This window comes from Bidens hawaiensis, unplaced genomic scaffold (assembly GCF_021521415.1).
Source record: "Bidens hawaiensis isolate Kalapana, Puna unplaced genomic scaffold, B.hawaiensis_p1.1 tig00024267_1, whole genome shotgun sequence".
Taxonomy (NCBI): Eukaryota; Viridiplantae; Streptophyta; class Magnoliopsida; order Asterales; family Asteraceae; genus Bidens; species Bidens hawaiensis.
The window spans coordinates 193,346-218,528 of NW_027493823.1; the positions used below are offsets into that span (position 1 = coordinate 193,346).

Consider the following 25,183-nt stretch of genomic DNA (forward strand, 5'->3'; position numbering starts at 1 on the left):
AAAAATTATTTATTTGTGTGAAAGGATGTTAGTTAAGAAATACTTGTATATATATATTTTTTTCAAATCATAAGTTATAGTAAATAATTTCTTTATAGAGTGTTGAGCAAATGAGATGTCATCATATGTGTCATTTTATAAATTTTGTTCAAATTCACGTCTTAAAACAAAAGATTTTTTTTTTGCCCGGATTTTATGTGTTAAGTATATTTAAATTGTAGGTGGTTTATACCTTGTTCTTCCGCTTATTTTAATACCCATATAACTAAAACAGGTAGAGAAGCAACGTGAGCGTGCCGCATCAGCAAAAAAATGTTACTCTTTTATGTATGACAGGATTACAAATTTTGTTCTTTAAATATATGCGATTTATGGATCAGGTCATTTATAAAGTTTATTGGATGACGGTGTTCTTTATATGACAAAATATATTCGTTTTTTGTGTTTTACACTAACCATCGTCCAAAAGCTCAGCTAAATCCAAACATGCTAAGGTTTAACGGGGTTTTTGTTTAACATATTTCATTTAATTTCTTTTTCAAATAATATATTTAATTTGTTTTTTAATTATAAATACTTAAATAGTATGCGTAAAAAGACTTAAATGCCCTCACATGCCAAGACTTAACGGGATTTTTAGATGCCAGTTAGTCAAAATGACGAAAATCAAACAAACAAGTCATGTAAAAGGACACTGCCTACAAATAAACTTTTTAAAAAACATAATCTATAAATTGCATATGTTTAAAAGAAAAAATTATAATTCTGTCTTTGTAGAGTATAGATAGATAATAGATGGGCTTAAAGTCGTATGAGAAATATAAATTCATGATCAGTTGAATATTCAAAGGTGTGACAGTGCGTTACACGTTTAAACTTTAAACCCTTCTAACAAATTCTTATTTTTCGAATTCAACAAGTGTTTTTATATTTATTAATCATAAAAGCAAACTGCCCGGCACTAACAGGATTTTACAGGTTTTCATATTTAACAAAAGAGCATCATTAAAAACCACAATTTTTATGTACAACTTTGTTGGATCACATTTGACTTGATCCTTTTTTCTTAGATGATCTCAGCTTTTGCCTCACAAAATTATGTGCTTTATTATGTTAGAAATACGCGTATTACACAAATAAAATTTTTTTTCTTAGAAAATATTTATTTATAAAAACATATTTTATATTTTTAAAGACGTTTAATAGAAAGTTAAAGAATATGACTTATTGTGTGATCATATTATTTAGTTTACACTAAGTTAAAGAAATTCGTTATTATTTAATAGTATAGAGAAGTGGGAAATTAGAATCTAGACTTCACAAAAAGTCGACAACAGCGTTGAATATTTAATAGAATAAAAATATGGAAAATTAATTTTTAGATGGTCTACAAAGCTAATAGTGTACCCCGTTATTATCATTTATAATTAGGTATAGAACTGTAGAAGATTATTTTTAAATTATACATAATTAACTGTATTGGCATTGGAATTACATTAATAGATTTTTAAAAAGTAAAGAAAAAAAGTGAATTCTAGATTAATAAAAGAGAAACCTAATTTCAAGTAAATAAATAAATAAATCATAATTTACAATATCTGAGTGGGTGAAAATTCGACAGCGGCTTCTACAAGCCGAGTTTACAGTGAAGCCAAAGAGACGTGATCAGTGGACTTTCAAATACTAAACTAAAATCTTAAACATCGGAACCGAGCTGGCTAAGCTAAAGGTGTAAATCATAACCAGTTATCTGAATCGAAACCGAAACGATAAATCGACCTAAACCGAAACCAGTTATTAACCGATATAATAGGCCTTATTAACCCATGAGTAAGCTAAAGGCTAAAATGCAAATCAAGCCCAAATGTATCATCAAAGGTGGGCCCACCATCACCCCTAGAAAACCTACTCAATGAAGGCACATCTTCATGATATGGCCTTATATTATTGGTCAACGAAGACTGATCCCCTACACTGCCGGTGTATGATAACGACCCTGGACCTCTCCCAACCGACTGTGACGATGAACCCGAAGGTAAAACACATCCATGAGGCGCGTGGAACCCAGGAGCCGCGCGTGGAACGTAAACCCACGTCGGGGAGGCCACGGCCGACGAGGGGATGACCATCGGGCCGGTGTGCGTAAGGAGGTGAGGCGGTGGGGCGAAGGCGGAGATTATAGGGTTTCGGATATATGAAACGGCAGCGTTTCGAGTTGCTTGCATTTGTGCACGCTTTAATTGTTGGCGCTCCTTTTTATGCGCGTTTTGATGACCACCTAAAGCTTGTGAGTTTGCAAACTCGCGACAACAGTATTGACACTCGTATTTTCTACTGTCGGCGGTTGGGAAACAATCGCCGCCAGAGTCTGGTGACTCTGATGGTGTTTTGGTGGAGTCAACTTCTTGATCTTGTTCTTGATCATCCTCGTATACTTTGAAACCAAAGATCTTTAAATTATTTGTTGTGTTGTTTGTGTTCTTGGCTTGATAGTGATCAATTTCCGCCATATTATTATTATGCATATGTAAATAATAATAATAATAATAATAATAATAATAATATTATGTGAATGATCTATAAGTGTGTATATATATAGATAGAAACTAGAAAGACAGTTTGATGTTTAAGGAGAGAAAGAACATAAGATGCGTGTACTAGGAGAGATCTTGTATGGATGGTGGTATTTATAATGTTTTTTTTTGTTTGGAGAGAGAGAGATGGTTGCGGGCATACCAAAGAACAGAAGAAAAAGTGTGTAAATTTAGGAAAAGGAACTAAAGACATAACATGGTCCCACATTAGATACACTTGTCTATTGGGAATCCACTTCCTCAATGTGTTATTATAAACAAAAATCAAGCGCAATTTAGGGGCGGCAGGGAAACCTTAATCGTTAATCGAAATTAACTGATAGTTGAACAGAATTAAACAGTAACCAAGATTAATCGAAGGTTAACTATGGTTAAGGTATGGTTATAGTTAAGGGTGTTCTGTAACTGAAAGTTAAACGAAATGAAAAGAATTAAGACATGCTTACATCAATATGAATATATGTATGGATTGGTTATATGCATCAATGTTATTGTAATGAAAAGCCTTGAAAATAAGTATATATTAACCTTCATGCAATTCTCGTTTGATGATTCTTTTGCTATGTTCATTTAGTTTATATTCTATTTTGAACTTGGCTTGCTTTATTAATCGAAATAACCAAAAACCGAACCATAACCAAGCTTCATAATTCGGTTATGGTTAAGGAAATCCCACAGCCCGAAGCTAACGATTATGGTTAAGGAAAAAAAGCAAACTATAAGTTGCACACCGCTAAGAGCAATTACATAATTATGCCTTTGTATATGGTACCTGACAGATGTTAGATTTATGGGAGTTAAAGAAAACGTGAGACAAACAATTATCTAACCGTTTTTTATGATGTGCTTTTTACATTTTCGAGATTAAAATTGGTTTTGTATTGAAAAATCAGTTATATATATTGGTTACCAGTAAAATATTTATTACATAAAGATCAATTAAAGATTTAAATCCAATCAATCATGCTAGAAGTGATATGAAAGTAAAAAAGGCTTATAACAGAATTGGTGGGGGCAAGGGAAATATAATTTGTTAGTTTTAATTAAGGTAGTGGACATATGACATTATCTAGTTGGATACCATAATAAGAAGAATGGGTAACACACTTATTATAAGTTGAATCATGCAAATATATATAATCATATTAATTTGTGAGATGATATAACAGTATTACCAGTCAATATTTTGAGTATAATATAACTGATATTATGTGCCTTTATTTAATTTTGTTTATATATAACTGAAATTGTGTTACTCTTATAAAAAAAGATAATGGATTGTGTGAATATGAGTAAAAGAAATGCTATTGATGTTGGATGATGGGAGTTGTGGCGTCCAGATTTGAAGGGGGGTGAAATAAAGGAAGGGTTAAAGAATGTGATGCATGTGATTGTTGTAGGGTTGTTGAACTATATATCAAATGACTGATTGATTAAAACCTGTACAAGTTTTATGCTATATTCACCATGTTACTACTACTTTTCAAAAGTTGTCAGCTATGAAAAACTATAAATTTTCATGAGTTAGTATGCACTATATTAAATTGTTGTTGTTACTTTTTTTGCTGCTGACTTTGCAACCTATATAAACTCCAGCTTTGAAAAGCAAAACCAAAAAAAAATAAAAAATTAATTATGTATGTATGCATATGTATCATGTGTGTATATATATGTACGTATGTATGTATATATATGTAATGTATTTGTGTATGACTGTATGGATGTATGTATGTATGTGACCGACGTCAAAGTGTCGATCAAAGACTATGGGTCCTAATCAACCTACGTCTGATTGGGTAAATATGGTGATGAACTACAAAGAGTTATTGGTTGGTGTGTAGGTTTAATTGATTGCAAAACATAATGAAAAGCTTATGACTGGATTGGGTGTTATGATTCATATGATAAACACTTAAATGAAAAATAAGAAAACAATTGATATAAACAATGAGCACAACCAAGTTTAGATTTGGTAGCACAATTAGTAATACGTGTTTCTAGATCAATTGTGGAACTTACATAGACATCACTTCAATTAAACAAGTCTAGAATGTGTAATGAAAGACCTACAAGTTGTATATCTAATTGATAATGAATCAACATCAATAAAAATGACACAATGTGATCAATCAAATACCAACATATTAACATGACCTTGTATTATATATCTGAGCATTTATTTATTACACATGTACACATTTCGTGCTCTTAGGGTTTTTCTTTTCACTCATTTAAACCCTTATATTTAAATGTAGAATGTCTAGTAAATTTTTAAGTCACAGTTTTACTGAAGTATTAAATATATGATGAAATGATTGTGTAAATAAATAACTTGTCTAAACCGTTAAAACAATCAAAACTCGTTTGTTTTGGCTAATTTGACTAATTCAGCTGATCCAACCAACTAAGCCAGTTTGGTTTAGTTACTCGAAAATCATTGTTACAATTTCGCTCCAGAAATCTCAACAAAGCCGACCGAAATGCACCGTAAACATACTTAATGTTTACAACTCTATGAAATTATTACTTAGACCCATGGAGCAAAAATATCTCTCTTTTGCCCCATATTTATTGTAAATATTTGAATCCCAATTAATTTGTTAGAATGCTATAGGGTTTTAAAATTTTCAAATCCAACAAGTATATGGTAGAGTTACTTATTTTAAAGGGCAAAATATATCTTTATGTCACATGGATTATTAACAATAATTGGTATTTTACTTATTTAATAAGAAAAGAATTCTTTAATATATGATTTGATTAAAGAAAATGTAAACATCTCATTGATTATAAAATTTAAACTAGACAATACCTATCTAATTTAGATCAGAATCTTTTGGAAAGATGTTTATTTATGTTCAAAACAAATAAATAAAATAATAACTAAAGAAAAAAAAAACAAGAGATGTAAGAAAGAGTTAACAAAGATCGTCGGTCGAAACTTAATAAGTCTTAAATGGACCCCATATTTCACCATCATATCAATCTTCGTATCTACATGTTTACCACTTCCACCCCTAGCAGCCCTTTTCATCTTATAATATTTTGTTCCACTCAAATAATTATATACACTTACTCTAGATGATTTCGACCCTATCCAGACTGATTGAACATTTGAAAATACGGTCTGTAGTAGCTTAAAAAGAGACAAGTGTTTAGAACAGATGATTTGGACCCGACTTAAACTGACTTGACAATTAAAAACACGGTCTAAAGTAGGCTTATAAATTTATATGAACTAAAGACGTACACGTTCCTCCTTTCTCTTCCCCAAGGTTCTTTTTAGTTTCCCTAACATATGTTTCAATAGTCAATAATATAATGATAAAAGGTTGATTCAAGAACTAGACGATTTATACTTGCTATAGCTAAATATAGACAAATGGAGTATAAAAGGTTTTACCACAATATATAGACTTAAAATAGTTTTCTTCAATTTTACAAGTGTAACTAGTTATTTCTTACATTGAGACCAACTTGGTTATTGAACAGTGAAAATTATAACATGTGTACATGACACTATCCCTATAATATCTTTTTAAGAGTCGAAAGTAAGTTTGAATCTTTAAGACAATTCATATATAAGGAATCAACATAGATTCATAACTTAATTGAATAGACTTTTATTTAATTTATCTTTATATAAGAACACTTGAATATACGATATAAGTAATTTACGCGTTCATTTAGAAAGTTAATTTCATAATCATACAATCAATCATGCAATCAATGCCAGTTTTCCAAAATGTGACTCGACTTTTCAAGTTAAGATCCACCCATCAAAGACGACTTATAATTTAACTTTTTAATTTGCATGAAAGACTATTTTCATCAAAAGCTCTATAACATGATTCATGATCCCTAATTAAATATTACTCTAACTGTAGTTTAACTTCGTTAATTATTCGGGTCGGTGTTCAATTTAAAGAAATACATATATTCTATGAATTAAAAATTTAAAATTCCAAATTATGGCTTAAAAGACATTAGAATTTAGAAGCATGTGTGGGTATACCAAGTATGGAAAGAGACATAGTATTTGGTTTGGTTTTGTTCAGGTGATGTTGGGCCCACAACAAAATAATATGTAAGTTTTGATTTGCGTGATTGACGTTGAGATGTAGGAGGGAATTTAATAAGGTTTCTTAAAATCTGCCCAAATCTTACTCCAACATCACACACTTTTTATTTATATTTTTCTATGCATCAATCAAAACTACTTCCAAAGACTTCACTGCAACTCCAAACATGACCCACCTTTGTTCCCTCTTCCTTGTTTCCTTTGTCAAACTTCTTTCACAAATCAAAAATTCATAAATTTATTTGTGTAACGTAATTTTCTAACTATAATAAACAATGATATTTCTCCTGACTTTTAAGAACATGGTTCAAATTCTAACATAAGTTAGATTATTCTTTTAGAATAGTACAATAGGATTGATGGGCGTGTGAGTTATTATTCAAATTTAGTATTGTGTTCGTCTTCTTTTAAGTGTCATGGGTTTAAAACCATAAAGTTTAAGATAGATTGAATAATTACATTTGTTGTTTATCAAATAATAACGCACTTGGAAACTGAGTCCATCAATATTGTTTGTTAATACTAGTTGTGTGTCTTTAAGAATAAACTTGAAAATTGACTAATAAATTTTGAAAGTGGATACTTGTAATGAGACAAATAAAAAAAATATGGACACTTTTAAGGGGACGTATGAGGTAATAACAATGATGAACAATAATAATTCATCTATGAATTAACATATATGGTTCAATTTAACCTGTTAAGATACATGTCATCAGGGGTGAGCGAAAACCGAACTGTTAACCAAAATGAACCATAATTGAACAAAACCAACGGTTACGGTTATATGAGTCTGATTAAACGACCATTCTGTTATGGTTACAGTTAACAGACCTTTGTTAACCGACTTTAACCGAACCAAATCTTGCATGTTTGCGTTTTTTTCCAAATTTTACACATATATTTCCATCTTTTATACCTCCATTTCAAGCTCCGAACATTTTAATTCATGCTAAACCAAGTTTCGAACCGACATATATCAACTTCGAAACTTCATAATTGAGCTTGGAACACCATAACAGAACCATTTTCAACTGGAAGAAAGAAAAAAATGGCTTGGAGAATTAATCGAACTTAACCACACCGGCCCATAACCGAAATATTGTTAACCAACCATTCGATTATGGTTATGATTAATCAATCTTCTATAACGTACCGAAGCTCGTTATGGTTACGCTAAAGCCCTCATAACTGAACCGATCAACCGAGACCCAAATTTGCACACCCCTACGTGTCATACTTAAATTTCTACTTACTGTAATACTGTATGAAGTTAAGTTTATGATTCATGCATGTACTTGCAAATCTTTAAAGAACACAAATCAAATTTCCATTCTCCTAGAATTTCATTTGATTATTTAATATTTATAGTGGAAATCTTTATGCTATATCTGATAATTACCAACTTACCCACACCCACCATCAACCAATTGTGTGTGTGTATTTATATATTTGGTGTAAACAGTAACAGTAGAACACACTTTTTGTTTGAACAAAGTTGGTGGCTTGACATAGAATCTAAATTTGATGTAGTGGAGTTTTCCTATGTGAACGTGTACGATTAAGTTGTAAAAGTAGTAACAAAAGCTATGATTTGAGATCAAGAAATGATCATGTTGCTTGAAAGTCATTGATCCATCTCATTTTCCAACTCATAGTACACATTTTGGGTTTTAAGATTCAAACTTTATTTTCATGAATAGGTGAAATTCAAACTTGTGTTAGTTGATGAAATATCCTTCCCATTCTACAAAATCAAATTGGAGAAAATTAACAAACTAAATAAAAGATGCAAAATTTTATGTGAGTTTTTCACTTAAAGACGCTTAGAGATTCTCATCCAACCCCTCATATTATGTGATGGGTGTTTTTTTATAATTTAAAGAGTGCTTTAGGATGTTGTGAGTGTAGAGTTTTTATATTTTAGAAAACATGGTAATTTTTCTGTATATTTGAAAAGCTGCTGTTCACCCATATAATTTTTTAATATATTTTGAAAGTGGTTGTGAGTGGAGGAAAGAGAAATGGTATTGATAAAAGTATAAAAAAGTATTATTTAATTGAAAAGGAAAGAAAAATATATTGTATTTGAGTGTAATTTTGGATTTAGGGATACAATGTTGAATGGGAATGCTCTTATTTCTTTAATTTGAAGTAAAAAAAAGTACACATAACTATTTTTAGATATTTTAAGCCAAAATCTCACTAAACATGTGGAAATGACACATGAACAATCGAATTTATCATAGCATCATTAGGTGGCATCACGTGTATCACCACACCATCATCAGTTCGTGGTTGACATGACACGTCACATGTATAATGTACCGCCACATCATAACATAGTTTCTAAGTCATAAAATTCTTAAGAAATAGGTTGAGATGATACATACGCCATCATATTTACCACACCGTTATTAAAATATTTGACATGTCACATGTACAAACACATTATCGTCATTGTTCTCTGGTTATCTAAATCTTAAATCAATTGATCATTCACATGTAAAATGACCCATGCATTGTCGTTAACCAAAGAAAAAGTGTATTTAGCTAACTTAATAACTTTAAATGAATATCATTTGTTTTATACATGTAAAAAAATAAAAATAAAAACCTTACTAAAAGTATAGTGAGTCATATTTTTGTTTAAATTTCCATAAGTAGTTGAGAGATGGGACAGTTTGTGGGACCAAGTAATTAGCTAATGGTGAAAACTTGAGTCCTCTAACATGGCTCCTAGGGGACCTGAAATCATGGCTGTAGATTTGAAGACATACGTTAGGATTCTCCATAACATTTATTTAAACCTAAGGCTGAGGGGTGTGGAGCGCGAGAAAGGGCGCAAAAGGACAGCCGCTCGCGCCCCGGGGCACGAGCACCACACCACCGAGGCGCGAGAGGGGCGCGAGCGCGGAAAAAGAGGCAGGCGCCAGGGGTCTCGCGGGACAGGTTGCGCGTGAGGGGTGTCTTGGGATGCATAATAGAGCCGTTGGGCTCATATTGGGTGTCTTGGGATTGTTTCAGCTCATATATATATATATATATATTCGTAGTCAAACTCAAATAATATTTGATTTGTTTGCAGCACTAAATTCAATAATTTGTTGGGATTTCTTCCAATTTAAATGGTAAATCTTCCTTAAAAATTATGGTGGTTTATTAATAATCGACTAAAACATTACATATCTGAACTGAACGGACATGTGAAATTTAACTTACCAAAATTGCCAGAAAAGCTTCAATTCAACCACCGACGATGTACAACCATTCCATACAGAGAGTGTTGTTTTACGCAATGCAATAATTATTACTTGTACACCTTTCTCATATATAGAGTTATTTTTCAAGTAAAAGACAAATTGTCATTCATATATAACATTTCAACACGCAACCATCTTTCTCATTTTCAACACATACTCAAAAGCATTAAATATTTTTCAATTTTATTACAAAACATATTTTAAAACGGGAGCGTATGAATAGCAGGGGGATGTTGTTGTTCGGTTAGGGTTGCACATGAAATCGTAAAAATCGATTAATCGTAAAAATCGTAAAAATCAAATATTTTTAGTACTTTAATTTTTTTTAGATATTAACGTGTTTTTTTAATTAATGTGTGTTTTTTTAAATAATTTATGAGTTTTTTTAATAATACGTTTTTTTAATACATTTATAAAAAAAAAAAAAATCCGTTCGCGCCCCCTATCGCGCCCCTCCACACCATGGCCCGGGGCGCGAGCACCACAACCAACACCCATCTTATCAAGTTTCTCTCTCTGCCACACGTCACAATATTATTGGCTGGCGCCCCCACTCGCGCCTCCTCTCGCGCCCCCCACACCCCTCAGCCTAATTATCACCTTTATTCAACTTTTAGATTATTATACATACATGTGGATCCAATGGTTTGTGTTTATTCATCAACTATAACACATAAATCCTAAAAGAGGTTGGGCCACCATGACACAAGATTAGTGTTAATTTTAACAAAGTTGGTCTTACTCATACTACAAGCTTCATGAAGTGACAATCTCTTCTTCCTAATAAAGCTTTGATTTTAAGCATGTAGTTGTTGGAGACTTCTATCATTTTTTCCTTATTCGATTCGGTTCGGTTCGGTTTGATTAAGCTTTAGATAGGATTCAATGTACCATATGGTGTCTATTAATATTAGATTGTATGGATAGAAAAGAACAATGATTTTATTCACAAATAACAAAGACATGGATACATATATAATGATCATGTGATGATATTTTTATTTAATGCTAGCTTATTTTTATTAGATAAATATATATTAGGCTTTTTTTTCATGGGTATTATTATGACTACTAATCAATAGACAAGTTTCAAAAATGCTATAGTTAAATTTTAATTATTAAATGTTTTAAAAATAATCTTATTAATAAAACTGGTATTTGAATTGAACAAATAAATGCTTGGTTGAAGCTATCGTTATGACCACTTGGTGAGTCCTATAAAAATTCAAAAACAATATAGTTTTTAAGTCAAGACGATTGCGAAGAAAGGTATTTTCGACTCAAAGGTATTTTCGACTCAAATGTTAATGATGCCGAACCCACGGCTTTACTCAAATGGCTCAAGAACAATTGATCATAATCAAAATAACCCGAACCGAAATATTCGGTGACAAGCTTCACACTTACAATTAACTTTTATTAAACATAAACAACTAACTAAACAAAATGCCTAACAACCTTATTTATAAATAAAAATAAGCATTTCGGCCGGGCCGACTTAACAGACCGAATGCTCCTGCATCAGTTAATTATTAGTTTTTGTAGTTTGTTAGTATGAATCGTAAGTAATTAAACATTAGCCGGGTAGAGTGACTTATTCATTCTCTTTTGCACTTGTAATTCTTTCAAGCTAGCTTTTTGCTAGTCGTTGTTTTTAAAATAATTCCGACGTATCAAACAAAATAATTACACGTGGATCTTTTTTTCTCATTTGTATAAAAAAGAGAAACAGACTTAAACCCTGATTTTTTTTATTTTATATTTTTTTTCCGTTTTAATACGTATGCTCTATGGTTTCTTCCAAGAACCCTAATATGTAATCTAGGATAACAAGAAATAAGATCTCGAGTTTTGAGTGGTTTAGGAACACACAGTTGTGGATGATTCATAGACAAAGAAAGGGTATTATTTTTTATGAACTAATGTTCAAAATCTACGCATTCGCCCATATAAAATAAGTATAAATATAAAATATATGTTGTTTAGGTAGATATTAGATTGCTTTTGGTTTTGAATTTGGAACTATTAATTTCTTGAAGGCTCGAACTGTTGTGAGTTTGATTGACAATGACAAAAGGGTAAAGAAATAACATCTTAACTACTAGAAGTCTAGAATGTTGGGGGTTTGCCTAGCTCATACAATCACATAGTTAATCATGAGTTTTTTATTTGTTTTTTTTACTTAGTTATAGATTGTTAGGAATCTTATAAAGATTTTCATTTAAGATTATAAACTTATTTTTTTGTATGATTTTATGAAAATAAATAAAGTATTTATTTTATGAGTTTTGCGTAAGTATGAAAGTTCGATATCTATCAACCATCATCATCGCCTCATTTCACCTTCTTCTCCAAATAACTTAGAGAAAATATAAGTTGTAGAGAATCGTTTTTCGGGAAGATTCACTAGTTGAAACGAGCACATGACGCGTCTCTCGATTATCATCTTCATCACTGCAAGCTTTAGTTCGGTTTAATCCCAAACGGTAAGAACTTTACATTCCAAATCACAAATATGGATGTATATGTTTGAAATGATTATTGTGTTTGGATCAAGAAAGATATGAATTTGAGTTGATTTGATCGATTCGAATGAAAGTCGCTATTATTAGGGTTTTTGGGGAGGTATGTTTTGCCTAGCCTTCTTAAGGTGAAACCTAGTAACGCGAAGGTTAGTTTGGGTGAAAGAACGGTCTAGGAGAACATGTTTAATCTTCACCTAGGATAAAGGGTCTAATCTTCGCCCAAACAGTTTAAGCGAAGGCTTGGTTAGGTGAAAGTTCATCGAGGCGGACATTGGTCTAGGTGGAATGTTAGACTTGGATGAAAGTCTACAACTTTCGCCTAGATTAACCAGACGAAAGTTGGGTTCAAGCAAATGCATGATGAAAACGAATGTATGTGATGTTTTGCCTAATAGGTCGGTAGGATGTTATCTAAGATTCGTTTAGGACCATATGTGAATAATAATAATAATAATAATAATAATAATAATAATAATAATAATAATAATAAGGGTTCAATTGAAACCTTATACGAAAGGCTATGAGTTTCGCCTAGTTGTAAGGGCGGAAGTATATGATGATTAAGGTTGCTAGTAATAGACGAAACTTTACCCATTTCACATGTGAACGTTCTTTAGCAATCCAAGTGTTGTGATACATTTTGGTTTGTATGTGTTTGTAAACGTATATATGTTTTATAGTATGAATATTATAAAGTGTTACATTTCATAAGTCCGCAATTGTATGTTTGACCATGATGATGTGGCAATGCCTTTTTGGCTTGCCCGCAATTTTCCAATTGTGTATGCTATGAATGATGAGGATCATTTTCATAGGGGGTAGTCACGACCTCATATGATGTATAGCCATATTTAGATAAGTAAACATGTTGACCTATAGTGCATGCATGTTAGATGCTTGTTATGAATGAACGTTTAGCACTCTTGTAGTATGTATGTGTTATTATATATATAATAATTGTCTTCGAATAATATGAATATTAAGAAAACTGCAACTCACTCAGCATCGTTTATTTTTAGTACGCATATTAGGTTAAGTAAGTGCATGTTAGTTTGGGAAGGTATGGGCGTGAGTGACACTAAAACAAGGTTTATCTGGCTGAAAAGTGGCAAGAACATTTATGTTTGTTATGTTTTGTAGACTTTTAAGTCTGTGTATGACAATATATTTGTTTTATACAAGATGTATGACATGTTTTAAACAATTCGGTTATATGTGTATGAATTTAACATTTAACTAAATAATCCAGTAATAGTTAGTGTAATGGACGTAAAGTGTTACAAAACCCTTAGTTTATGAATTGTTATTAGTATTAACAAATATTAAGAACCGAACATGCAATTTTGTATATACATAAAGAATAAAATCTATAATTTATTACTAAAATAGACTATTCATGCAAAAATGTTATTTTCCATATTAGCTTTTCTAAAGTCATTGCAAATGTAACAATTTAATAATATTAATATTGTTGAATTAAGATTTAAGAGCATTTACCGACTACAATTGTTCCACCATGTTTTCTACAAAGTCGTAAAGTAAGGAACATATGACTCCACGTGTCTCATGTTTCTTCATAGTTGAAATTTGGTTGTGAATGAGAATTCCATTATGGAGTCAGTTTATATTCAACGTGTCTCATTGAAACAACTTAAATGAATATTGTTATATTATTTGTAAAATAATTTATAAATGTAATGTTTAAAAGAAAAATACCAAATAACTATATATTAAAAGATTCTTTTTATATTTGATCATAGAATGAATTAAAGTAGAAAACAACCGTGATTTATGATGTTAGAGACATAAGCAAGCTCAAAAACTAAGATTTTATTTCAACATTTATCAACTGTATGAAATCTGACCCGAGAAACTGTAAACCCAAACTCAAAAGTACTTATATTCTTGGAACTTGAACCTAAACCGTTCTAATTCGGTTTGGTTGTTGATTACTCGTTTATGGGTTTCGGGTCAACTTGAAAAACATGAAATACGCTTTATACCCTAATAATGTGTGTTCATTCGTTTAGCATTACATTGGAGATTCATTTGACTCTTCAATTGGCATTCCATTGATTTCAAGTTCTATGGTGATTATAAAGTTTTAATTGCTTATTTATTTGACTAATTGTATGAATTGTACACTTTAAAATATATCTTCAACAGCATTTCTACATGTGTCTGTTCAATCGATTCCAAGTTTGTTCTATTCTATATGTTTTATTTGATCAATTTGTGTTCATGCCTACAGGTTTTTGTTCGACTGTATCCATATATGTTCTCAACACTCGAAACTTAATTAACCAAACCTGATAAAACGCAAACCCGAAAATCCACGAGAGATTAGGGTTGAGTTTCGGTTCTAAATTGAAACTTTTTAAACCTGATATCCGAGAAACTCGAGACCCGAAAGTACATTCCGAAACTCTTGTCTAGTAGAAACTTCGATAACTAGCAATCAATTAAATTTACTTGATGTAAATTGACACACACACATATACATACATACATATATATATATGTATATATATACATATATATATATATGTATGTGTAAATAATAGTTATAAAACATCTCGATCATAGCAAATGGTGTTTTGAGATATTCCAAATGAAGCACATGGTTTCACCCATTGATGAAGGGAGAAACATATGAATGATAGCATCATCCTTCTATGGTAGGGTCTACATATAGCATATTGGTCATACATGGGACCCACAAATGGTGTTAGGACCCACATGAACTAACCCCCTAGTTTGGAATTTAAGTAGGGACAAGGGAGGTGATTAATTTGCATTTTGTCCAATCAAAGCTTTCCATTTAATCAAGGATTTCATATAAACAAATGGATTGTAATGGTTTCCATCCCATATTTGAAAAACAATTAAATTAATCAAATACTATTAAACACTTTTAAAGGCCATTAATCATGCTTACTTTGTGGATGTGATTGAAATTGATGCCTATATTATCACCTTAAGATTGCCCAAATCTCCATGTGTCCCACCATGGTATGCTTTGTCAAGTAAAATGTTAACCAATCAAAATCATAATTAAACTAGTTTAATTTTAAAACAATGTTTTTAAAACCGAACCAATAGCTTTCCCAACTCTTTTGTTTAACTAGTCAGACCTGGTTAAATGATCAGTTTGTCAACAAAGTTCACGGAACTTTGTTCAGATCTCTCAGAGCTTACTATTTTTTCATTATGTCTTGCCCGTTATCTTGTAACAGAGCTGCCGCTTTCTAGAGTTCTCAGTTTAACTAGTCACATCGGCTGATCGATACGATTTTTAAAACAATGTTTCAAGTTATAATTGTTTTCACTGTAAATGGCTCTACCCTCGTTTTCGATAATTTGATAAAAAAAAACTTCTTTGGTTATTTGTTAAATACTAAAATACATTTTGGTAAACACAATTCAAGATCCTTGTCAAATACATCAACATGTGTCATTTAGTTAATACGGAGTACATAATATTGAAAATAATGGAAAGATATTAAAGCATTTGTGGATGTAAATTAATAATAAAAAAAAAACTTTAATGTTTGACTTAAAATAAAAATCAAAAACTAATTATGCATCATACCTTGATTGTAATATTATATTAATGAAATCAAAATGATATCCCACACCATGATACAACTCCATTGACTTTCTAACCAATCTTTTTGATAACCAATACTTTGAAAGAGTCCAAAAAGATAAACCATCCAAATAGGTGACTTAGTTTTCAAGTTGTAATCTACCTTTTTTGGATATGTCTAAAGCATATTTTTCTCAAGTATTCCAAACAATGTGGGTATGACTCAATAAGTCCTTCCATGTATTCAAAGTGACACCACCTACTTCTAAACTTTTTTATATTAATAATATATAATATAGAAGATGGATTAAGATGTGGAGTTAACTTTAAGTCATGTGAACTTTGAATTCCTCCTCTCTTTGTCTTTTTGTGTTTGTAAAAGAAAAAATAAGTTGTAAGAGCCACATATTACATAATATTTTGTGTGTTTCAATCAAAGACAATCTTTTATAGGTTTGATATTTGTTTTTAGAATTATAGACAGACAGAAGCACAAAAGGATAAGTTTAAATGAAAAGTTATTTATATAAAATATGAACATGGTCAACAAAGACACATTAACCACATGCCATAGCAATAATCGACTGGTCTGTTTATCAGATTCGCTTAGCTAGAACTATCGATTTTGCTCGGTTATGATTAATTTCAGTTAACTTTTTCAATCAATCGTTACGGTTCCAATAATATTACATGTGTTTCAACTTTCTAGCAATAATCGACCGGTCTGTTTATCAGATTCGCTTAGCTAGAACTGTCGATTTTGCTTGGTTCTGATTAATTTCAGTTAACTTTTTCAATCAATCATTACGGTTCCGATAATATTACATGTGTTTCAACTTTCAATCAAAGACAATCTTTAATAGGTTTAATTATTTGTTGTTACAATTATAGTCACAAAGAAGCACAAAAGGATATGTTTAAATGAATAGTTATTTGTTTATATGAAATAATAAAATATGAATTGTGATATAAACTATAACTAAATGATGAAGTATAGCATGGTAGATTAGATTTAGACTTGAAATAAAAACAATATGAAAATAGGGTTGGGATTGGGTAGACTTAGTCAAGCAAATGAGATACATTGAAAGTGGTTTTGGGTCGGGCTTTACCCATTAAAGTAAACACATAAACGGCTACGTAAACACCACATGAGGCATTACTTGTACTTTTGTGATGGACATCGCACCTAATACTATTGGATATATATAAAAAAATCGATCTTTATATGAAAAAAACTTAAATTAAGGTGTATCGAACATGGTATCTAAAAGGTTAGATAAATATTTTATTTAATGCAGGTACACTTATGTGTTTTGAGCTAACTCGAGACTTCTAGTTAAAACGTCATGTATACCCCGCTTGTGGCCTAGTGGTAGGAGGCTTGGGTTATTCAATGGAGACCCAAGTTCGATCCCTGCTTGTGGCACTTTGAGGTGAATATTGACAATAAAGGATTTGAGCTAGACTTTGCAAAGCTGTCGGTTCGAATCCCGAGCCCACCCAAGTTTTAGTCCCGCCGTGTATTACGCCAGAGAGTTATGCTCTTGTGGTGGCATAACGACTGTCAAGTGGAAGTCGACGGTATGGTTTCCCGGGGGAACACCCAAGCCAAACTCTGAAGCCAGCGTGGGCCGAGTTAAGACAACATAGTATGACCAAAGTGGGCAACATGGCTCTCTAAGTTAGAGAGTGCGGTGACTTAACACACAAGAATGTTGTTTTTTCTAAAAAAATAGTTAAAGCATCAAATTAATATCACAGAAGCAGGAACTCGTTAACTAACAAACCCTTAGTTAATGTGTTGTGGGCTAATTAGATATTAAATAAAAAGGAAACAAAAAAATTGTAAAAACGAGAAAAAAAAAACTTTGATTGATGCATAATGAACTCCGCTTAATTTGGTATTCAAGGCACTAACACATTAACAAGAAGGTGGTGTGTGCGGCATTAACATGCCTACATGGCATGAAAACACCTTAGCGTTTCTCGACAACGTTTAGCCTAAGAACTTGACATGTTATGTTATCACTCTAATAGTACGAGAAATACTTGATAGGCGTGTGAGTGATATTATTAGATCACATTGATATTTAAGATTATGTGATTAGAGGTTGTTTGGTTTTATTAACAATTTAATTATCATAATACTAGTTTGAGGTCCGTGTATTACACGGGTAATTGATGAAACTTTTAAACTTTAATCATTAAGCGAAATACAGTCAATAAATTGATCATATATTGTTAATACAATTATAATTTACATTAAAATATACAAATTACATAACTAATATTATACAAATATGTTTCAAATAAGTAAAAACTTTCTTTTACACTACATTTGTGATTGTATTAGTAGGTATACATTGTTTATCAACAACCAAAATATTTAGTCCATGTCTGCTTGTAACTTTTAATAAGGTAACATACATGTCTGCTTAGAACTCTTGATATAGTCACGTATAGTTGTTTGCGTGACAAATAAAGTTCTCCAAGTACATACTAACTCTAGATAAATGATAATGTATCCATGAAACTAATAAAAAAAATATTCATACATATAAAATATCATATCTTTTAATCAATTAATATAATGTCATTTGAGAACATCTGCTTAGACATATCCAAAAAAATAAAAACAAAATAAAAAATAATTATCTCAAAAACTATATTAGTTGAACTTTGATGATATTATCATCCTTAGACTCTTTAGCTGAAAATGATTAATTAATTGATCATGACAAATTTGTTATTAATATTTTGTGTATGACAAATTTTTAATTGACTTTATATTTTACAATTAAAAATTGTATAATCAAACAACATAAAAACCGAAACTTAAGCTATAACAAAATGATTTGTTTCATTTCATATGAATGTAATTGCCAAGAAAATGACAATTGCAGACTAACCTTAAAATCATATTCAAATAATAGTGATTATTCTGAGTTAAAAGAATATTAGCAAATTTAAAGTTGTATAAAGTGAAGATAGTGATTCTTATTTATAATAGTTGAAAGTTGGTTGTCACTTAACCCGTAACCTGAAACCCAACCCAAGAAAACCCGAACCCGAACCCAAACTAACCCGATCCGAGAAACTCGAACACAAGATAATACTAACCCGAACCTGAATCGAAGTGATTCGGGTTGGTTCTTGGTCCGAATCTCAGCTTAAAAATCAATCTTATATAAAAAAATAAATTATACACCGTTGTTCGAATCATAGCTTAAAAACAATTTGTAGTTTACCATACAAATCTAAATTCTTTGACAATTGTGCACATTTATTTATTTTTTAATTTGTAATTACATGTGACTTTCAAAATTTATTCTAACATGTCTGCAACTTCAATTTTGATATTTTCTTATTTCACCATTAATATTAATGAATTGATTATGTGTTTACATTTAATAAAATAAACTTGAATTCATATATTAAAATAATTTAAAAGATAAGGACCATGTATTAATTTATTGAAAAAAAGGTGGGACGGGCTATGAGGTTGACAAGTGACAAAAATAGTAGTCTTTTATTAGAATAGATAGATTTAAGAATAAATAAATTAGTGGTATATAGCTAAAAGATGTGGTATCCATGATCACCTTTCATTACCAAATGGCTTTTGCATGATAGTGTATGCATCTAGATGTCTCTCAACAGGAGAGTTTGAATTTTATACTTGGGACATTGATGTGGAATAAGTACAATTAATTGACTTGTTGGAAAAGAAAAAATGATATCGTATTTTTTGAAGTGTAAAAACATATTTGTATGTTTATTTGTTGTCCCAAAGAAGATAAGAGACAAAAAGATCTCACTACACAAGATCGAATGGGAAAGATGATGCTTTCATTTATTAAACGCGGCTACTTGGTTCAAAGGTCCGGATTCCTGGTCATGGCTGGGAGACTCTTAAGGGGAGTTTTCGGTGAAGTCGGTGAAGAAAATGTTGGTGGAAAGCATAGATAATAGTAGTAATTATGTCGTAAAATGTAGTACCCGGTCCCGAATAAGTGCAATATCCATGTTTGGAGGACGGAAATGAATCAGATTCCTACTTGAGACGCTTTAGAAAGAAGGAACATTCTGGTACATGATTGAAATTGTCCCTTGCGTGATTCGGGTCTGGAGTCGGTAGATCACATATTCACATGTTGCATATTGGCGACGTTGGTTTGGGATTCCATTAGTCTGTGATGCAAAATACAGCCAAATTGGCTCAGTTAGAGATATTTTGAACCTGCACGTCTTGGTGGGTCTTGGCGTTCGGGAGAAGGAGGTTTTGCAACGGATTATGATTATATAGTATGTGAGAATTTGAAAATCGAGAAATGAAAATTTGTGTTGGATGTTAAAAGGTAAAGATTGAAGACATTACAGGGGATGTTAAGTCTTTGCGTTTCTATGGTATAAACATAGAAAAAAACTCCGTAGAGTGGTTAAATTAATGTAAATTTAATTTCATGTAGTTTTGTGTTTGGGCGTGGCAGTGGCTCATCTCCGAATTGTGGAGCGGGTTCCTTTGGGCTTTTTTAGGCTTTGTTTTATTCTAGGTATCTTATAACTTAGTCTCTTTTTTTTTCTTATAAAACCCTACTTAAAACTTAAATAATGTTTTATCGATTTATTATAAAAGTGATTTTTTTATTCTATAATCTTATTCAACGTTTCTAGAGCTTTGTATTTGTCTTCATGTTGTTATTAAGTAACCTCGAATTAATCATTTATCATCTTATTTCCTTCTTCAAACTTCATACACCGGCCTAAATGCATTCATGTGATTCGAAAAGTAACATTTTTTATAATTTATATATCGTCTTCATACACCAACAAGATTTGAGTATGAGTGTTCAATAAATCAAATTTCCAATGTTCGAATTAGTTGATTATTCGAATTTAACCGATTTTAAAGAAGGATTGAAATCAATTACTGAATTAGAATTAAATTCGAATTCTATTCTGATATAGGGCCTATATCATAGATGACACGAACATGAATGGTTAACCGCTTAGTTAAAAAGAAGGACATATCATTGCATTTTGATATCATTGAACTCAAAGCAATTAGCTATTCAAAAGTGTTAGCCGCACAACATGTTGTCAGTTTGTATAGTGTTTCAATGTAAACACAACCATGAAATATAATTAGCAAAAAAATAAATAAATAATAATGAGTTCCAATATAACGACCACCACATGTTAGAAAACAATACCACACTTTCAATAAACCATCAATGTTCAAACAAAGAGAACCCATGTTAAAATATAAGTAAACCTAATGCACATCTAGTGTTATATACTTTTTTAGAAACTTATTTGGTGTATAAAATTCTTGTAAGTTACACATACATGCATGCATGTTCTTGCATGATGATGTCTTGACCTAGTTTCTTTTATTATACCTTATTTAAAAAGGGTTTATGATAAAAAGAATCCTACAAGTTTTGGAAGCATGTGTCCCATAAAGAATCTAAGTAGATAGAGATTATTGTTTAGGTATAACAATAGTCAAGATTGGTTATTAGTTCTTACCATAAAAGAATCATAACCAGCTAGTGTAATGCCTTTGTGTGTAGACCTTAGGTCACCTTATGTACTTGTTTTAATTAAAATTTATTTGTGCTTTAATTATGGATCAAATTGTTTTATTTTATTTTATATTTTATCATTTTATCCATGTCTAACCTAAGGTTTGTACTAGATAACCTATATTATGGCATTTTTCCATTTTATTAGTTTAGTTACAAGCTGTTAGTGATTGAAAACATTTAATAAACTTTAAAAGATTGTTTATTCTTAGAGTGTATAATGTATGTAATAAAATATAAGTGTTGATCAAGGTTTACATGCTTAGATAAATGTAGGTAGTTGTAATGTATTATTCATAAGAATTAAAATTCTTCAAAGAAAGGCGTGATGCATTATAAAACACTAGCTCGAGTACGTAGAAATGGTGAATACGAGCAAAACTAGCAGAAACTGAGACGGGGCATAAAAGTTTTGACACGAGGCTTGTAACGTGAATGAGCGACTAGAACACGTAAATAAAAACTAGACATAATTACAAATGATTCAAAAACGAGTTGGGGGTTTTTGGATGATATTTGAGTAGTGAACGTTTGCACGTTAGGTTGTAACCGTTGCGGTGCATTTCTAGTTCCATTTATAATGAAAATATAATAGTGATATAAATAAAATATTAGTTAGATAAATTTTGTTGTAGTTTGTCTACTTTTAAATTACAAAACACAACCGGAATCACGTTAATCTTGAGTAAAATATGTTTTTATATAACTTCGTAACTGATGGTCGAGGAACATGGTATATCGGTGACAAATCTAGAAGAAAAATAGGTATTTCAATAATACGTTTTTGGACTTAGGGTCCTAATGGATCCTAATATTTGCTTAGGCGTATCTGATACATGAGAAGAAACTAAAAAATATTTACTAAATTTACGCTGATTTTAATTCTTATATCTAGTAAAGTGTTTTTTAGCACAAAGAAAAAACAATTGTATAGTCTGGCCCAGTTTTAATAGTCCAGTAACTTTAAAAGTTCAATCCATCAGCAAATTAGAAATAGATGGCCCATTATAAAAAATAAAAAACGGGTTCTCACTAGAGGTGCACAAACCGGGTTTTTTAAATACCCGGGTTCAGGTATGACCAGGTATTGGTAATAATCGGGTTCGGGGTCGGGTCGGGTATTGTCTCTAAAAACCATACCCTATTCATCGGGTTCGGGTCGGGTATAGAACCAGGTATTTTAAAACCGGGTATTTGAATACCCTATTATCGGGTATTGGAAATCCCTATTTACGGGTTTTTTCGGTTTTTTTTTGGGTATAGATTGGATTTTTTAAAAGTTTGCACTTTTAGGGGTATTTTTCGGGTATTTTTAAGGTATTTTTCGGGTATACATCGGGTATTTGTAATACCCGGTTTCGTGTATTGGAAAAACCCGGTTCCGGGTATGGAACCAGTTCGGGTATTACCGGGTACAAATCGGGTCCAGTTCGGGTTTGGGTTTTAGTGCCAAAGTGCATACCCTATCCGTACACTACGGGTAGAGACGGGTACGGGTTGGGTTATTAAAAACCTGGGTATTAAAAAAACCGGTTCTGAATTTTTATTTCGGGGCCGGTTTCGGGTTCGGGTTTTTTATGCACCTCTAGTTCACACTTCACACAACATATTAAAACGCAAATTAATTTTATTTTATTATTAGTTTTTTAAATGGCTTTAGTGTAACAGTTGTTGGGTGACTCCGAAAGGCTTACCATCCACATACAACTCACTTTACCCGAGTTCGAGTCCCGGAACTTTGGCTTTCTCCCCTATTTAATATTTTTCTTTTACTTTATAGAGAGAATACCCAGACCCGAACCCGACCCAGGTATTGCCAATATCCGATTTTCTAATACTAGGTCATACCCGAACCCAGGTATTTGAAACACCCGATATGTGCACCTCTAATCAAACCCATTCGGCTTGATCCAATGCTTCTCCAAAAAAGGATGATCTTTTACTTCTACCTTTATTTCTTTCCTTCTGAAACTACAAAGTAATTGCTATTTGCTAGTAATGATTTTTGTTCAGAGTATTAGTCTGCTTCTTATAATCTAAAGTAGTTTATTTTCTTTTCTTTTCTTTTCTTTTCTTTTAGTATCGTTGGGCCAAACAAGTGGACTCGGCCTACCCGGATAAGCCCATTACGGTTAGGCTCACATTATCTTTGAAGAAAGGGCTCAAACCCATCTAAAAGGGGGCTTTATTTTAGTACTAGGTTATAAACCCGTGAATTTTATGGGATTGGCTAAAAAAATTGAATTAACAAAAATCAATTATCCTTAGCATATCTTGACAAGAAGAAACCATCAAATAAGGATCTAATAACATATAAGTAAAAGCTAATATACATAAATAAAAACCAAATGATAACATGAATAAGTGATATAAGTAATGAGATCTATAGCCAATTCTCTCGATAATTCAAGAATCCTTTCTCATACAATTTTCAAGTTTGGCAAAGTGTAAAATGAGGATGTCCAATAATCACTTATAGATTGCAATGCAAAAAAAATATAAAGTTTACTGTCAGGATCATTCATTCATACACGTTTAAAACATACATCCCCAAAACAAAGGCATTAAACATTGTCAAAATAAACATCAACCTGAAAGACCAAAATAAGTAGTAAAAAATTATATTAAAAAAATGTTCACCAAAATTATAATTTGGCCTGTTCACTAAAAATAGTATCTTAGGCTTGTTTGCTAAAGTCCTACATACACCATAACAAATTACCCCAATCAACAGCACAAATTTAAACCAGTTGAATATTAAGGCACAAATTTGAACCAGTTGAATATTAAATAAAAACAATAGCGTACTAAAAATGATTATTTTGATCCGTTTAATAATAATAATAATCATGTTTGACCTGTTTACTAAAACGCCAATTTTTGACTCATTTTTAAATTTAAATTTTGACCCGTAAACTAAAATTAAATACTAGAACATCATTCGCATCATTATTACAATAAAACTAATCGTGACAGTTGATTAGTTAATTCTCATAACAAATGTTTTCAACTAATTTAAACAAAATAAAATAGATTAATACTTTATAAATTTGTCGTGAATATCAATATGAAAAAATATGATGTTTTAATAAAGAATATATTAGGTTTAAAATAATAACTGAATTAGTAATTGAGATTTCTGAAAGGAAAAACAAAAATAAAATCCGGTCCAGTCATCAGTTTTGAGCTAAAGCTTTATATTTGATCCGTTTAAGCTTTTAGCACAACCCAAGTCCACCAATTTGGATTATTACTTAAATGGTTATATCATAATGCTGAGAATTAATTGGTATGGAAGAGAAACCTTGAGGTAATTATGTAACACTTATCTTGGTTCGAAATAAGCGACTATACAGATTGTGAAATCGATTAGGAGATCTGCAGAAACAGAATCAAATAGATACCAACATTACAATTTGACCATTAGTCAAATTCCAAAACCTGGCTATAACCTAAACAACTTAAAGCATCCATAAAAGGTTTAAGAGCATCTTTAGAAAGCTATGCAGAGTTGTTCATAAGTTGATTATGGTCCCACCA

At 31.3% G+C, this 25,183-nt stretch overlaps 1 pseudogene; it reads right to left on the minus strand.

The window, feature by feature from the left end:
• Nucleotides 1–1,385: 1,385 nt before the first annotated feature.
• LOC143568966 (zinc finger protein GIS3 pseudogene) lies at nt 1,386–2,891 on the minus strand (annotated as a pseudogene).
• Nucleotides 2,892–25,183: the final 22,292 nt, after the last annotated feature.